The sequence below is a fragment of the Microtus ochrogaster genome, chromosome 18 (genome assembly GCF_000317375.1).
Source record: "Microtus ochrogaster isolate Prairie Vole_2 chromosome 18, MicOch1.0, whole genome shotgun sequence".
Lineage (NCBI taxonomy): Eukaryota > Metazoa > Chordata > Mammalia > Rodentia > Cricetidae > Microtus > Microtus ochrogaster.
The window spans coordinates 28,387,339-28,405,267 of NC_022020.1; positions in this window are offsets into that span (position 1 = coordinate 28,387,339).

Genomic DNA, 17,929 nt, shown 5'->3' on the forward strand with positions numbered 1-17,929 from the left:
CCCTTAGAATCCAGCAGACTTTTCCATGAATCAGGAAATTTCAAAGACAGTTTCACCCATATTGGCAGTTTGTCAGTCACTTTCTTTTGTGCAAAACATGTGGCAGACTCGTTCATGTAGCAGAAACCCTGAAGGATCATCTCACCTTTATATAAGTTCAACAGTCATTTCTCTGCAGGTCCTGTATGTCCAGTTTATCAAGCAGTCCAGGCAAGAGCAGTTTCTTGCCCAAATGGCTAACAGACTCCATGAAAAGCCTCTTCGGTACCCATCTTCCTCTTGAAGTAGTTTGGTGCTGCCAGGAGCAGATGTGTCTCATTGTCATGAAAAGTCCTAAGTTATTAAAACATTTTAAATGCCATATTCTGATGGTCTCTGAAGAATTAAAGAATACTTATCTAACTGAAATATATCTCTATAAATCTATAAAATCTAACTAACATGACTATAAGCTTGACTATTACAGAAGAGTATATATTAATTTACATTTCTTAATTATATGTTACATTTTAAATGAGCTGGACAAACACAATACCTTGATAAAAATCAGAAATACATATACATATAACAAAATTGATCTTAAATTTGTATCAATAAACCAAGATCCATACCAATACAAATTATTCATATTTATATCATATCCCCCTTTAAATGTAAAGAAATATTTATAAACAATATTTGGGAATATGGGTGTAGTTGCTCCAAACTGCTTCCTGCTGCTTTTTGGGCAAATTGTTTTCTTTTGGGGAGTGTTAACAGCAACCTTTTGGGGAGATCTTGTTCCATATAACCATATTAGTCTAGAAGCAATCCACAGGTTCTCATCCTCTGTGGAAACAAAAGAAGAACCTCTTTTCCAAAGCCTTATAACATACTTGATGGTTTAGCTTTGCAGCCCATCCAATGAAATGTCTCTCTGTACTTAGCTCATTTACAGTCAAAAAAATTCAAAGACAACACAATAATTTACATAACCCAGACTCTCTGTTAATTTTCCATTTTTACGTGGCTTATTTTTCTTCACTCCTTTTAATCTATGACTATCCATACTGTGTTTCTTTAAAGACTTTTTTTTTTTAAAGATTTACTTCTTTCCCAAATCTCTATACTTTTTTTCTTCTCTTTCCCAAGCCTTTGTATATTTATCCGACATTGTGACCCATTTAGAGGTGTTTTATATCTGGATTTTGTCTTTATTGCATATCTGTAAGTATTTTCTGACCAGAAGCACTTCTTAAAATATTAAGCACTTAAGAATCTAAGCTGCAACATTACTAGCATACATACAGTACTTCCTGTTTGTGCTGCCCAGTTCAACAGGACAGAGCTTCTTGTGCCTCTGAGCCACGCACTGCCCTACTTCCAGGCACACAGCTGGTCCACGTTGCCACCAAGCAAGCTGCAACATGCTTCTCACAAACTCCATCCAAATATTCAGTCTCCCAAAAGAGCCAGAGTTCATGCTGGCAGCAAGGCCCAGAAAGCCTGCATTTGAAAGTGGTGAGACTGTGAGACTGGTTTTTTTTTTCTTTTTGTCACTGAGTCAAGAAAACCCCTCTTAAAGGAGCTGCAGCAAGCTGCCAGCTGAAAGAAAAAAATGCAGCTAAACTTTGTTTTCTTGTTTCTAGAGTTCCTTTCCAAGCGCTCTCAGGTTTTACATGGATTTAGTCCACCACATTGACATGCCAATTTTTTGGAAGAGGCTGCTTGTTCTATCTTAGCCCGAAAATAATCACACAGAAACTATATTATTTAAATCTCTACTTGGCCCATTAGCTCTAGCTTCTTATTGGCTATCTCTTACATATTAATTTAACCCATCTCCATTAACCTGTGTATCTCCATGTGGCAGTGGCTTACCAACAAAGTTTTGGCATGTCTGACTCTGGCAGTGGCTCCATGGCGTCTCCCCAACTCTGCCTCCTTTCTTCCAGCATTCAGCCTATCTTTCCCTGCCTACCTAAGTTCTGCCTTGCTATAGGTCCAAAACAGTTTCTTTATTCATTAATGGTAATCACAGAATACAGAGGGGACTCCCCCATCACATGAATGCATTGAAGCCTGATATTTAAAAACATACAGGGATGAAAAATAGCTTTAAAATTCAAACTAGTTCAGCATGCAGTGAGAGCAACTGTAGAGGCCTCATTGGGTCAGCTTAACTAATTCTCACTTCAAAACCTCCATGAGGCAAGCACCAATGTTATATAATCAGTTATGGAAAGAGGCACTCAAAAGCATCAAGTAACTTGGTAGAAATCACACAGCTAGTCAGTGCCCTGTGGCTGCAAAATCATTCAGTTGTTTGATGGGATATCTTTGTACCAGCTTCTCCCATCTTTCTCACTTACAAATGTGAGGCTCAGGGTCATCCCCAGGTTACACGTCCCAGAGCAGAGATTAAGCCGAAGGCTCCCTAGCCCTACAGTTCATCCTTACAAATGACTGTACCAAAGAGGTGTTTATTAACTGACTGGCACTCATGCCGTAGTCATTTGACCTTTAATTACTATTCATGGCTCAAAAGGGTATAACAACACTTCCTTTAAAGGATTGTCATAAGGGTTTCAGATTACATTGTAGAGCTTCAAGTGTTTGGCATATAATGTAATAAGTCCCCACCACTTGTCAATTACCATGATTATTCACTAAATGTTATGCCAAGCATTACACTAGACTTTTTATGTATGTTAGCTTGTTTTATTCTCACACCATTCCCATTATTTAGACACCTATACTTATTTTATGGGTATGGAAACTGAAGCTCGGAGAAGCAAAATAATTTGATAAAAACTCCACAGCTAGTTGGCATCCAAAGCTACACAATTATCCGGTCGTCTCATGGCATGGCATGACACCAGCGTGGTTTATTTTTCCTCACTTAGAAAATTCCAGCAAAAGTACAAAGACAACCAGCCGTCACATAGAGGACTGACCTCTTCTTGGTGTTTGGTGAGCTCCTGTCCTTCCAGTATCCCCTGCCTGTGCTTCATAGGTTAAAGAGTATGCATCTCTGCATCTGCAACGCTGCGTAAATAAACTTAAACCCTCAGCCTGAAGCAGAGAGGACATATGCTCATATGTGCTTGTTGAGCTCCTGAACTGTTCTCCAGAAAAACATGAAGTTGCCCCATCCGAAGCGGCTTTCCAGCTGGCCCACTGACAGGCTCAGTCACTGCACAAACCCTTCCCTTGTCCCTCTTTTTCCTGATGCTCCTCCCATGGGTGAGTTGGCACATTCATCGAGGAGCTGACAGCAGGCTCATTAGTTTAGACCATGTAGATTATTCAGACCCGGAGGTGGGGGTGCTCGTGGCGAATCTAAAAATATCTTGACAAGCTGACCATACAGGTTAAATAATCCAGATGACTTTTGAGTTATTATAGGAGAAAGAAGAAGTGGTTCTTTCATCGGGTGAACCAACCCAGAAAGTTTGGAGGACAATAGATTGCTTTACCTGGTGTGACCCATTTCTTCTTGTCTTAGCTTGGCTGTCTTAGTTTGCTTAGCCAGTGCCAAATCTCGCTTTCTCTTGGGCTGGAGTCATACTGTTTTTGTTCTGTATGAAGGCTTAAAAAATAAGTGACCAAATTTTAATGGCAGAGGGTAGCATTTGGAGCAAAGGTTCATCAGCTCTGTCGCTGATGCTTGGGAGGCAAAAATCAAGTCTCTTGTTTTGGGGAACACTGTGGCATGGGGTAATCCGCACACCCCAGGCTGCTTTTCATTTAAAGCACAGTTGATTTGCTGTGGCAGAGGCTGCTGCAAACTCCGGGCACCATAGCTGCTTACAGAATGCTTCTGCCAAGCTGCTCAGGGTGGAGAGAGTCATATTGTATTCTTTGATGGTGTACTCCTCTGGCACGGAGGAAGAGGCGGCATAGAAAAAGCCTCAATTCATCTTCTCCTGCACCTCCATGTGACCTGAGTGAAGCCAATGTGTCAGGCCATCCTACGAGAAATCGGCCAGAGACATCTCTGTTCCCTTCTCTGCCCCAGCTGTTGTTTGAACAGTTCAGCTGCAGAATCAGCTCTTACTTTTTGGTACTTGGGCATCAGGAATCAGGAAAATGCAGGCTGTCACTTCAGCCACTCCGGCCTGGAGAAACACAAATATCAGGAGGTGTCAGAGACTGTCAAAGTCATCACTAATAGTGAAACATGTTTGCCAGTCTGATTCTGACAGAATGAGCATAAAACCAGAGGATCTGGGCAAAGTCACGGAATGTGATGCTCTCTCTTCTGGAAAATCTCTAATCACTCATTGTACTGTACATCGTGGATGACGACTCTTCTGCCTTTTTTTCTTTCATATCTCTATTCACAAATGTGAATACATGATGAATGCTTTCCAAAAATTTACTTCCTTGGCGACTAAGTAACTAAAAGGGAGAAGGGCTGATCATGGCTCATACCACATTGGCCTGCTGACAGCCTTAATCTCTCCAGCAACATAGCTCTGTGCCCTTCAACTCTATGGTGTCAAGGAAGAAAGCAAAGGCTTTGGGTGAATAAGGATACAGACTAAAACTGAAATTAATTTGTCACACTATTCTCTCTCTGAATCCTCCTTCACCAAAATCAGCTCATATGTTTTAGAGTCAATAGCGGAACAAACGGGTATTCCACTTCACTTGAGAGAAGTTGCTTTGGAGAATGGCTGTGTGTGTCAAAGAGAGAGGGATTGGGAGAGGAATGAAGAAGTTCCTTTTTCAAATTAGCCATGAATTTTAACATGTAATGGGGAGGGAAGAAGAAGCTAAGACAGTGGGGTAAGTGGCTGTAGACACCACACATCTTTGCTTTCCATCGGAGTCCCTGAGCTCTCTTCATCCACGCATGCATGCAGTCCGAGCTCAGAACTGATTGTGACCTCAGAAATAAGCATCCTGGGTAGCTGTCACTACTCAAAGAGCTTTTTGTGTGTTTGCACCTCCATTCTTTACCAAATACTAAGACATAGTAGTCTTAGCATCAACTTACATGGACGAAAACAAAAGCAGAGAGAAGAAACGATGTTCTCTGGATAACAGTTTATCTCTCTCATGTAAAGCAAGGCTGTGAACCAAGGCTGTCTTCTTTCTTTAGAGTTGCTCAGTGTACGCAGCCCTCCAGCCAGAGCCGTGCTGCTGGGCTACTACAGAGGACAGGCTCTCATCATTTCTGTGCCCAGTGGTTTATTTTATATTCTCACTGCCTTCTTTACAAGAATGTTTTGGAGAAGGAACAAAGGAAGTGTCCTACAGGCAAGAAGAAATAGATGAGTCATGTTGAAGAAGGAGGAAGGAAGGAAAAAGATCCTTTCAAGCCTCAGAATATCCATTTGGTGCACGGGAGGAGGTCCCTGGCTGACTCATAAGGGAAAAACGGATCTGGTGAAGTAACTTGGATAACAGTCTCACCTTTGACAAAGATGCTCTGTTGCAAGAAAAAAAAAAAAAGCGATCCAAAGAATCCTGGGATTGGATGAGTTACGTTGCAGTGTCTGACAGTGTGTGCTTTATGAAGTTGACCAGATGTCTTGTTTTCTGTTAACACTCCGATCAAGTAGGTTGCAGTCCAGTACATTCTTTGAGCAACTGTAGTTCTCTGCTCCTTAGCAGACAGGCTTGGGAAGTTACAGAGCAAACAGTTCCGGCTCTTCTCTCCTCTGATGTTTCATCATCTAGGGCTATCTTTCACTTCTATTTAGCTGATTGCTGACTGTGTGTTGATCACAGAATATATTGCATAATTTTCCGTTATTGAGAATATAGTAACTTGTTTCATCCTTTTGAGATAATTCACTTTCAACAGAGGGAAACTGAAGCAAATCTTTAAACTCAAGTTTTAAAAGATGTGTCTAGTTGTAGACATCAGAGGGAGTGGAACCCTAGCTGTCTATCTCCAAAGTGTGTTGTATCAGCTCCTTACAGGCACTTTCTTTGAAAATATTGCTGCTATGGATAGATTTTTTTTGAGACAGGGTTTCTCTGAAGCTTTAGAGCCTGTCCTAGAACTAGCTCTTGTAGAACAGGCTGGTCTCGAACTTATAGAGATCCACTTACCCCTGCCTCCCTAGTGCTGGAATTAAATGTGTGTATGTCACTGTCACCTGGGTGATTGTTAAGAGGAAAAAAAGGATGGGGAATTGGGGAGGGAAGGCGGTGGGGAGAATCTGGGAAGAATTGGTAGAGGGGAAATTTAACAGAATACATTATATGAAAAATTGTTTTTCAATTACAAATATCAATGTCAACTGATTTTATTGTCTGGCCTGCAGAGGTAAGCCATTTATGTGAACTAGTCCACATAACTCCCCCTGTGAAGTGGCCCCACATTAGGGGAATAGTTTATACGGACGTAGGCTGATAATTTACCTGAGGCACAGAGACTTGGCTAGGACCTAACACCACCTGACAGACACTCCAGCCTGTTCCTCAACCCTGCAGCTCCTTGGTTATGACCATGCCAGCCTCTGGTAAGCTGAGGAAAGATGCTCTTGATTGGTTTTGAGTTTGTCAGTTGCTGGAGAAAGGAGGAAATCCTTGTATCCTGGAATTCTAAAAGCAGGGTTGCTGGACTGTGCTTCAAATTTTGAAAGCATCTTCAACGTCAAGTTCATGGCCTCCTACTCTCATCCCTTTGCCTATTTAATGGGAACTGTTTATGAAGAAAGATATATGAGTTTAAAGAAGCGTAAGGTCTGTGTGCGAATGTTTCTTGTTTCTGTTTAACGCTCTATCATCGGAGCCAAGACATGCGCTTGACATGAGGGGGCTTGTGAGCCATTATTGATTCAGAACAAATAATAAGTTTAAAGAGATTCTACATACTGATGTCTTACTAGCCACATAAGTGTCTATCTCCCAAAAAGGTTATGCCAAACCCCTTGATAGAACATCTAGATGCGGACACCAGAGGCAGAATATTCTGCAATCTAGAAAGAATTTTACATTTATTTGAAAGGGTCCTTTACTCCCAGCTGAGAAAATGAAGTTCCTTGTCTTTGTGCCTTTAAGTATCTATGTCTCTTTAGCCTCATTAAAAATAACAGAGGAAGAGGGAGCAGCTGAACAGTCAAAGTCACAAAGTATAACTCGATTAAAGCTTAGAACCCGGTCCATCTGCTTTAGTCCATGAGAAACTTGAAATGTAAACATCACCCATAAAGGAATTCTAATGAGTTGTGGCATCTTTCAGCAACATATGTGACAAAATTATTAAAACCATATGCTGTCTGCTTTGAACTGAGAAGTTTTGAGCCTCACACCATCTCATTCAGTACCATCTCCTTCTTGTGGTCCGTCCTCTTCATCCCCACGCTGTCTTCCATCCCAAAGGACTTCCCAGGCAGGCAATTGCCCCCTACTCAGGGCTCTAGAAATAAGACTTCCTTCATGACTTCTGTTTGCCCTGTCTCCTGATTCAGCATCCTCAGTGGAAGAACGCTCACGTGGGATAAGGCAGGGGAGGGACCATCAACCCTTTCCTCCTTTTTAAATTTTTTTTAAAATTTTTTAATTTTTTCCATTCAAAAATTTACACTTCCTCCCCTCCTCCCATTCCCCTCCCGCTCCCCCACTCACCCTCCTTCCTCCCCCTCCCTCCTTAAGAGAGGTCAGGGAACCCTGCCCTGTGGGAAGTCCAAGGCCCTCCCTGCTGACTAGGAAGTTTTGCATCCAAATAGACTAGGGTCCCCCGAAAGCCAGCACGTGCCATAGAGACAAATCCCAGTGCCATTATCATTGTCTTCTCAGTCAGCCCCCATTGTCAGCCACATTCAGAGTTCGGTTCGATCGCATGCTCATTTAGTCGCGGTCCATCTGGATTTGGTGAGCTCCCATTAGAACAGGCACACTGTCTCAGTAGGTAGACCAACCCCTCGCAGTCCAGACTTCCTTGCTAATCTTCTCCCTCCTTCTGCTCTTCAACTGAACTTTAGGAGCTCAGTCCGTTGATTTGATGAGGGTCTCTGTCTCTATCTCCATCCGTAGCCGGACGAAGATTCTATGGTGATATTCGAGATAAACATCAGTGTGATAGTGGGGAAAGCCAGTTCAGGCACCCTCTGTTCTGCTACCCAAGGACCTAGCTGGGGACATCCCCGTGGGCACCTGGGATCCCCTCAAGAGCCAAGTCTCTTGTCAACCCTAAAATGGCTCCCTTAATGTAGATATCTTCTTCCCTGCTCCTATATCAGCCCTTCCTCCATCTCCACCCTCCCACTCTCCCAAGCTCTCTCCAGTCTTTCCTTTCTCCCTTTTCTCTCCCCCTCTCCCTTTCCCCACACCCAGCCTTTCCCCCACCCCCATTCTCCCAACTTTTGCCTGGCCATCTTGTTTCCTTCCAATTTCCAGAATGATCTATATTTTTCTTTGGGTTCACCTTGTTATTTGGCTTCTCTAGGCTTGCGAACTATAGGCTTAATGTCCTTTGTTTACGGCTAGAGTCTACTAATGAGTGAGTAAGTATCATATTCATCTTTTGGGTCTGGGTTATCTCACTCAGGATAGTGTTTTCTAGTTCCATCCATTTGCATGCAGAATTCAAGATGTCATTATTTTTTACTGCTGAGTAGTACTCTAATGTGTATATATTCCATACTTTCTTTATCCATTCTTCCATTGAGGGGCATCTAGGTTGTTTCCAGGTTCTGGCTATTACAAATAATGCTGCTATGAACATAGTTGAACAAATGCTTTTGTAGTATGATTGGGCATCTCTTGGGTATATTCCCAAGAGTGGTATTGCTGGATCCTGAGGTAGATTTATTCCCAATTTCCTGAGAAACCTCCACACTGATTTCCAAAGTGGTTGCACAAGTTTGCATTCTCCTTTATGAACAAGGAGGAGAAGGAAAACTGTGGAGACTCATGGGCTGATGCTGTTTGTAGTTATAAGTGACAGCTGAGAGAATGTTTCCTCTAGTTCTGTGGATGCTTTAATCTACCAAAATTCTGTTACTTAAAACATATCTCATTCCAATAAGAAGTCTTAACTTTCCAGAGAGAAATGACTTCCATGTCCATAGACCATGCTCAGAGGAAGGATCCTCTGAGTCCTTAGGTTTCTTATTGTTTTGTATTTTATTTATTGATTTCAGCTGGTGGTTAGTTATTTCGTGCAAAGTAGACCTAGGATCTATTTTTCTCCTTTTCTCAGCGCAGCCCACTTGGTTGGTGCCACATTAAACTGAGATGCCAGTGTGCGTTAGCCTTCCTCCTGTGCACATCAGACTTAGCCCTGTCACATTTCTGCCCAGATATTAATAAACGTGAGTGGGAAGGAGAATAAATGCATGAAGTGCTGCTGGCTGGTTCTGCTCAGCTTGTGGATTGTCCTCATCTGCTTCAAAGATGGTTAAAGTTGCCCAGAGCCCAGTATCCCAGAGGGGGGGGAGGAATCCTTCAAGAGGAGAGGGCCAATTGAAAAAAAATGCATTGAATTCCAATATGGAAACTTACTGGGAGCCAATTTTCAAGCCACAACTTTTCCACAATAACAAGACATGTCAAGAGGACAGGAGACAAGTGGCTTTCTGAAAATAATGATAGCCGCAAGGGCACTGGTTACATCTCCCAAACTTAGGTATTCCATCTCGGAAAGCCTGCTCAGCCTTTCCCAATTACAAGGCAAGTGGCCACCAAAGGGTATCACATGTCCTCTTCTCTTCTTAAATTAAGAGCTGTATGTATTTCTGAACTACAGTATGATTTTTAAAATCTTTAAATGTATCTAAGGATGACTTTGAATTTTTGACCCTTCTGCCTCTGCCTCCAAACTACAAGTGTGTGCCACCACATTCTGCTAAAGTAGTGGTTTAATACATGCTATACTTGTGAAATGATCAAATTAAAGTAATTTTAATACTCGTCACCTTAAGTATGGATCATTTCTTTACAATCAGAACATTTTAAATGACATTTCCGGCTAGTTTTTGTTTTGTTTGAGGGTGTCACTGACCTGAAACCCACTATATAGTCTAGGTTGGCTTAAGTCCCAGCCATTTTCCAACTCTTGCTTGGTGAGTGTTGTGATGACAGATAAAATATCATCATGCCCATCTCCCATCGAGCTATGTTGAAATATACAATATAGTGTCGTTGGATGTTTGCACTCTTTATTCTTTTGGTTCTTTGTTGTTTGCTCTTTGGAGCTTTGTGGGGCCCACCACCCAGCTTCCCAATAAATAAATACACATGGAGGCTGATTCTTTTTATGAATGCCCAACCTTAGCTTGGTTTATTTCTTGTCAGCTTTTCTTAAATTATCCCATCTTATCTTTAAAATCCCTATGGACTTTCTCCTTTTCTTACTTCTATATATCTTATTTTCACTCTTACTCCATGGCTTGCTGTGTGGCTGGGTCACTCCCCCCTTACTTCCTCCTCTTTTTGTTCTTGCTCCTCCTCCCTGTGCTCTTTTTCTCCTTTTAATTGTTCTCTCTGCCTGCCAGTCCCACCTACTTCTCTCTCCTGCCTTACTATTGGCCATTCAGCTCTTTGTTAAACCAATCAGATCATTTAGACAGGCAAAGTAACACAGCTTCACAAAGTTAAACAAATGTAACATAAAAAATGCAATATGTCTTTACATCATTAAACAATCATTACACAGCATAAACAAATGGAATGCATCTTTAACTAATAGTCTATAACACAGTGTTGTGGATTGAAGTCTCCCTCCTGTGTTGTAGATATGAGAACATACTCTTTCAGTCTAACTAGACCTTTGTATTCCACCCTTCTCTTCCATCCACCTCCTTCCCTGTAACCATTATTCTACATTCTACTTTGATGAGAACATTTTAGATTCTACAAATAAGTGAGATTGTGTATTTGCCTTTTTGTAGTGGGCTTGTTTCACTTAATGTAATGTCCTTCCAGTTCATGCATTAACACAAATGACGAGATTGATTTTTTTGACTAAATTATAATTACTTGATCCATTCATTTCTTGATCTATATCTGTGTTGATTGCCTATCCCTCAAGGTGTCTTCTTTGACTTGGTGATTTTACTTTTTTCTGCCTATATACCTAGTAACAGGATTAGTGAATCCTATGGCATTTCTATATTTTGAACTTCTTTTTTGGATAGTTTTCCATACTGTTCCCTATAATGGCTTTACTGGTCCCCCATACTGTTCTCTGTACTGGCTCTACTGGTCCTCCATATTTTCCCTATAATAGTTCTACTGGTCCTCCAGAATGTTCCCTCCAATGGCTCTACTTGTTTACACTCTCATCAATATTGTACAAATTTTCTTCCTTTCATTCTTGAAAGCATTTAGTACATTTTACAAGTAAACATATTTGCTTATTTTATGGTTTTTGACCCTTTGTATCCCAGGCTGTTTTGTACTGTGCTCTAAAATGTTTCAAACTTGCAATCCTCCTGCTTCTCTCTCTTAAGAACTGGAAATACTTTGTTTTGTTAGTCATCTTTTGTTTTGTAGTCAACTAGAGTGAGCTATCCCATTGATTATTTTGTTAGTTTTGTTTTGCTTGTTTGTCTGGTTTGCATCACCTAGTGGTTAATAATGTAGAACATTTTTCATGTGGTTTGTTTTTGGCCATTTTGTCTTCTTTTTAAAAGTGAATATCCAGGTATATTCTGCATTAAAAGACTGGATAACTTGATTTTTTATTGTTATGAAGCTGTTTGACTCCTTATGTGTTTGATATTGACCCTTATCTGATACAGAGTTTATGAAAATTTTCTTTCATTCTGAGGGTGTTTCTTTGTTGTTTTTTATATTTCTTTTACTAAAAAGTTGGCCCTTTTACTTTCATAGGTGCAAATATCTATCAGTCTTTGGGTAAGAGCAACACAAAGTTTCTCTTTGGGAGAAAGAATTCTGGGTATGCCATAATGGTGCATACTCCATTGTTGTAATGGTGATCTGAACCTCTGCCTTTTGCCAAACATGTGACTATTTTTGACTGCATTTAGTTCTGTCTTGCTATCCTGAGAACTATCTTTGAGACCAAGAAGGAGGAAGTGGTAGATATAGATCTAAAAATGACTTACTTGAAAACAATTGTTCAGAGGGGACAGTGGCACTCTGTGTGCTTGGGTCTAAGAGCACAGGCTCTGAATTCTTGGTACTGTGTGGTCACACTGTCCACAGAGGTGTCTATGGGGCCCACAAAATGCTTAAAGAAACATATTCGAAATAAATAGATGCTAACGATTTTACCTATGGTATTTCACATAAAAAATGACTTTGGTCTATATTCAGACTCAAAATACTATAGTAAAGTAATTGCCATGGTCCTTTTCTTGCTCATTTTAACTCATTTGTGTTAGTAATATTACCTATAATGCCATGAACCTTTTGTTCCGGTTCCTTCTTTTGGTTTGAGGGTCATTGGTCAATGTGCCTTAAAGTCTATAAGTTTTTCCTTCTTTATTACGATAGAGCTAACACTTCATCACAGCACCAAGTAAACTAATTTTGAGATCACATGCAATGTGCCTCATACCTAAATATTTAATATATTTTAATTATCATACCCATTAATAATATTGTTATCATTGAATACTTGTGTTTAGTTTTTTTCTCACTTTTTTGTTTTTATAAATAAGGAAATGGAAGTAGTAGACGCAGATATAAGGTTCCTATTGCCTCAGTCTCTGGGATCACTAATGTACAATTAGGTTCTGTGTAGTATGGAGTGAGCTGCTTGTTGATTCCTGCTGCCCAGAACCGAAAATAATCACACAGAAACTGTATTATTTAAAACAGTGCTTGGTCCATTAGCTCTAGCTTCTTATTGGCTAACTTTTACATATTAATTTAACCAATCTCTGTTAATCTGTGCATAGCCACAAGGTTATAGCCTACCAGCAAAGTTTCAGCATATCTGTCTCTGGCAGTGGCTCCATGGCTTCTCTCTAAATTCTCCTTTTTTCTCCCAGCATTTCATTTAGTTTTCCCAACCTAGCTCTGTTCCCCTATAGTTCGGCTATAGGCCCAAAGCATTTCGTTTATTAACCAATGATATTCACAGAATACAGAGGGAAATCCCACATCATCTCTCCTTTTCTGTTTAAATAAAAATGAAGTTTTCAAATTTAACATAGTAAAATTTTTACATATAACAAAACATATCAAGCAAGAATTACAGTTACAATATTTATATCTACTTTATCTTCTATCATAACTAGGGAAAATTATAACTATAAATTTTTGAACCCCATCAAAGACTACAAAAGAATATAATATTACCTAAGTAAACAGGAAGGGCATTGTAAGCAATTTCCAAAGCTCTAGAACTGAAAGAGACATCTCACTGCTTGTACAGCCACTCAAAGTTCTTCTATACTGTTGGGGTATCCATCTCCAGCCTACAGGCCCATAGTATATGACAGCCTATTCCATGAAGCAGGAAATTTCAAAGACAGTTCCACCTATATTGGCAGTTTGTCAGTCACTTTCTTCTGTATCCTGCAGAATGTCTTGCCAACTCATTCATGAAGCAGGATCCCTAAAAGAACATCTCACCTTTTGACAAGTTCGTCAGTTATTTCTCTGCAGGTCCTGCATGTTCAGTTCATGAAGCAGTCCAGGCAAGAGCAATTTCTTGCTCAAATGGCTAACAGACTCCATGAGGAGCCTCTTCGATGCCCATCTTCCTCTTGAAGTAGCTTGGTGCTGTCGGTAGCAGATGTGTCTCACTGTCATGAAAAGTCCTAAATTCTTAAACATTTTAAATACCATATTCCGTAGTCTCTGAAAGGTTTGAAGAATGCCTATCTACCTTATATATATCTCTGTATATCTAAAAAAATCCAACTAACATGACTACAAGCTTGACTATTATAGATGAATATCTATTGACTTATCTTTCTTAATTATGCAACACATTTGTAAATGATCTGCACAAACACAATCCCTTGATCAAGATCAGAAATGCATATACACAGTATAACAAAATTGAACTTAAATTTGTATCAATAAACCAATATTCTCATACCAATGCAAATCTCTATAGCATATCACTTTTTAAATGTAATCAAACATTTATAAACAATATTTGGGAATTTGGGCATAGTTTTTTAGACTACTTCCTGCTGATTGGTGACACTGTTAATTAGGTCTTTTATGATATATCTTGTGTGTTAGGTTTATCTCAGTCAGCAGTTGGGCAAAGTAATTTTTTGAGGGGTGTTCAAGGTGACCTTTCAAGAGGTTTGGTCCATCAAACCACATTGGTCTGGAAGGATTCCACAGGTTCTCATCCTCTGTGGAAACAAAAGAAGAACCTCTTTTCCAAAGCAACATATCCTTAATCTCAAATTCTGAAGTCAAGGTATCTTTATGTTGGTTTAATTTAGCAGTATATACAATGAAATGTCTCTCTGTACTCTGTTCCTTCACAGTCAAAAAATTCAAAGAAAACACAATAATATGCATAATCCAGACAATCTGTGTATTCTCCATCTTTACGTAGCTTGTTTATTTATACTCTATTGTTTTTTAATATTTATTTAATCTTTACTCCTTTAATCTGATGCAAGTTTTAGACTCCTTGAAATAGAATGTTCATTAAAACATTTGTCATGTGTTCCTTACTGAATATTGTTTATGTTGTTTGTAATTTTATACTTGATATCTGTTCCTATTGTATATAGTTTTGTATCAGGTTTCAATTGCTCTTGTTTAGATAAAAGGGGGAGATTATGGGAAACCTTGTTAGCCAATCTTTAAGAGGTTAGTTTTAATTAAGGAGTGGCTTCGATGGGACCCAATGCAAAACATGTGCACCTACAGGTGCTTGCTCTATCTGCACCTTTTCCTATGGGACATTTCTATGCTTGGATTTCTTGTTTCCTGTTTTGTGAGGCTTTCCCTTATAATAAGTAAAATATAATAGTTTTATCCTTAGCTAGCCTGGTTATTTCAACAGTTCTGTACATTGCTCAAAGACATGTTTAAACTGAGCTATTGTCTATTTCAATACATTTCTACAAGAAGTCAAAGTTGAAAATTCAAGGTGGAAATTTTGAAATTTCAAATTTGAATATATTGAATGTATTAGCATTTCATTTTTATTTTAATAAACAAAGATTGCCTGAAGATCAGGGAGTAAAACTGCCCCACTGGTCAGCCTTACAGACCAGGCAATGGTAACACATCTTTAATCCCAGTAGCCATACAAGTTGCCATAGAAACTGGGCAGTGCTGGCTTTTAATCCCAGTGATGCACACCTTTAATTCCAGAACTAGAGAAGATTATAAAGTGAAAGGTCTCAGCTCTCAGGATCCCTCTCATTCTGAAATTCTAGGAGGTTGGATCACCATTTTGAACCAAGGTAGACATAAGAGCCAATGGCTGGCTGCTTTGCTTTTTGGATCTTCAAGTTGAACTCCATTTCTCTATCTATCTATCTATCTATCTATCTGTCTGTCTGTCTGTCTGTCTGTCTGTCTGTCTGTCTGTCTATCTATCTATCTATCTATCTATCTATGTATCTATCTATCTATCTCTATTTCTTTCTGAGTTTTTATTAATCATGCTTCAATTGAAAATTCAATTTAGAAAATATCCAGGCAGAAATATAAAGTGTGAAGTAGTCAAACTGTGGCACAGAGGTCCTGTTGGGCAAGGTAGGTAAGGACAACAACAGTCAGCCCCAAGAGGCAGGTTTTAATAGAAGGATTTTTTGGCTAAGAAATAGCTGTTCATTTGTCCTTGTTAGGTTTGGGCTGCATTGGTCATACAACCTTATCAAGCTCTGTGAATATTTTATGAAACTGAAAAATTCCTCTTACATATTTTTTCTATGAATTAGAAGTAAAATCATAAACATAAAGTGGTTAATGCATAGCAAGTGCTTAATAAGAAGTAATTAAAATCTCAGTCAGAGTAAATTAAAGCACATGACCACTGAAAATAGTTACAATCTTTATTGAAAAATGGTCATCATTAGGAGCTTAGGAAAACAGGCAGTGAACTGCTGATAAAGCTGATGCATAAAACTGCAGATTAGTGTCTCATAATCTCAGCCTGATGATAACTACCAGTATTTACTAATCATTATTTTCAGCAGTGCATCTTTACTTTCAGTGACATTTCTAGGACAGATCCAGTGGACTTTGGGAGTTTGTTCTTTGGTTTTAATTTTGTAAAATGTGAAACTTTCTTAATATGAATGATAGCACACTTCCCTTTAATTTTAGTTTGGATATGAAGACTTTGATTCAATTCTCCCCCACCTCAGTTCAGCCTTGGTTGAGAGGGAGTCACTCTTGTGTTTGTGCATTGTAACTGCCTTTGCCAGTCACCAGTGCTTTGAAGTCACTTGCAATTAGTGTTTCTTGGTTGTAAAGTTTTCACTGTGTTCTCCGGGCCCTGACTCCTCTCTCCTGAGCAGTCTTGCTCTTCCAGCTCCTACATGGAACTTTTTGTTCCTTTGTTGTCATAGAGGTTTTGCTGAGAATTTTATCTACATGCAGAGCTATCTTTATTGCACATTTTTTCTTCATGCGACAATCTGCAAACATTTATCAGTACCTGCCATGCATCAGTGTGTGCTTTGGCATTAAGTGGTTATAAGCACACATGTGGTGAGATTTTGTTTGTGCTTTAACAAATAAAGTTTGCCTGAAGATCAGAGTTCAGAGAAGCCAGCCACTAGTTCTTTTCTCCATGAAATCCTCAGATCAAATGTGGTATCCTGCCTCTACAACACACCTCAGACTGAATGCTGCCTCTATAAGTTCTCAGACTGAATCCTGAGCTCCTTCCTCCTCCCACCTTGTATACCTCTCTCCACCTAGCCATATCACTTTCCGTCTCCACCTCGCTAGTGCTGGGATTAAAAGTGTGAGTCACATTCACTTTGCTGTTTCTCTTTCAGACTGAATCAATCTCATGTAGCCCAGGGTGGTCCTGAACTCACAGAGATCTGTCTGTCTCTGTCTCCAGAATGCTGGGAGTAAAGGTGTATGCCACCACTGCCTGGCCTCTATGGCTAACTAGTGTGACTAGCTCTACCCCCTGTTCTTCATGAAAGCTTTATTTGTTAAAGCACAAACAAATATCACCACATACGTTTATGTTATTTTACACTATATTTAAAGGACTGAATCTCCTTGACTCCCCCTAACATACTTGTGAGAGTGGAATCCATAATGTCCATATGTTATAAGGGAAAACTGGGGCATACTACTTAATGGTTAAATGATTATCTAGCTTAATGGATTCAGACGGTTCACACCAGGCTGGAAATTAGACCTATCCCATTGCTGGAACCAAAACTTTCAACTATAGTCATCATTTCTCCAAGTGGGATTTTAACTTTGCTACTATCTATATTCTGAATATTTAGACTGATGTCTAAAATTGTAATTTGTAGGTATGCTTTGTGCCTACCTCGCCTAAGTTTGCATGTCAAGTTAATTCTCTGGGGAAGTTCAAGGCACTGCAAAGTTTGAGGGGCACTGGAAAGAATTTATATGTAAAATCTGGAGAATGAGACTGAGGTTAGTTATTAACAGTGAAGGCAGCTTCCTCAGATGAGGAACCAGCCCATGCTGCCAGTCACTGAGAAAGTTGAGCTGTTCTATGTCATTGAAATGTCATTAAAACCTTATTCCCTTTTGAGGACATAGTAACAACAGCAACACAATATGGTTGTAGGTAGGGTGGTACTGGATAATTTCTAGAAATTTCTGGGTTTTTGTTTTTAGACATCAAGCTTGTATGTCCAGAGTTTCCAGATGAGAACATGTAAAGACAGCAATCTGGTTAGAAGAAGGCCTAGAAACTTGACTTTTTGTCTATTTGGTGGGGGGGGAGGTGTTGATAAAGATTAAAAGCCATTCTTCAGCTCCCATAGCAGCACAGCATTTGTTGGCTTACCTTGATCAGGTAGTGACTCTTCACCTCATCTGATAGCATCAAGCAGGCAGGCTAGCTCGTGTGGCACTGAGATTT